General features: G+C 63.6%; 1 pseudogene; it reads left to right on the top strand.

Annotated features, from left to right (window-relative positions):
* The first annotated feature begins 463 nt into the window (after positions 1 to 463).
* LOC115034569 lies at positions 464 to 622 on the top strand (annotated as a pseudogene).
* Positions 623 to 701: the final 79 nt, after the last annotated feature.

The raw sequence follows: 701 nt of genomic DNA, 5'->3' as shown, positions 1-701 counted from the left end.
CCAGTAAGCGCGAGTCATCAGCTCGCGTTGATTACGTCCCTGCCCTTTGTACACACCGCCCGTCGCTACTACCGATTGAACGGTCGCATTGAGGTCTTCGGAGTGGACGCGCGTTATTCGGCCCCCTCGGGGGCTGGGTCGTCGCGCGATCGCGAAGATGACCGAAATCGGCCGTTTAGAGGAAGTAAAAGTCGTAACAAGGTTTCCGTAGGTGAACCTGCGGAAGGATCATTAGAGACGGGCCCGCGGTACCGGCGACACTCGCCGGTCTCGCGCGCGCCTCATCCGACCCCGTGGCCGCGTGCGCTCGCCGACTCGCTCGACGACCGCCCGCGCGCCGCGACCCCCGACCGAGCGTCGACCGAAAGATGGTTAACACGTCGAAAGACCGTACGTGCCCAGTCGTGCGTCCGCGCACGGCGCGTGGCCGTAGAAGTTTCGTCGAACAAAACAAAAAACAACCGACACCGAGCGGCGGATCACTTGGCTCGTGGATCGATGAAGACCGCAGCTATCTGCGCGTCGTCGTGTAAATCCGCAGGTTATACGAACATCGACCAGTCGAACGCACATTGCGGCCTCGGTGACCCGCGGGTCCCGGGCCACGCCTGTCTGAGGGTCGTATACCGGATACTCGGCCAGACCGATGCGCCGCCGGCAGGCGTCCGACGGCACGCCCGTCGGCCGCTTCTGTGGTGCGA

This window comes from Acyrthosiphon pisum, unplaced genomic scaffold, assembly GCF_005508785.2.
Source record: "Acyrthosiphon pisum isolate AL4f unplaced genomic scaffold, pea_aphid_22Mar2018_4r6ur Scaffold_1280;HRSCAF=1761, whole genome shotgun sequence".
NCBI lineage: Eukaryota > Metazoa > Arthropoda > Insecta > Hemiptera > Aphididae > Acyrthosiphon > Acyrthosiphon pisum.
Note: the sequence above shows the minus strand (reverse complement) of the source record. Positions and strands in the feature narration are given on the sequence as shown.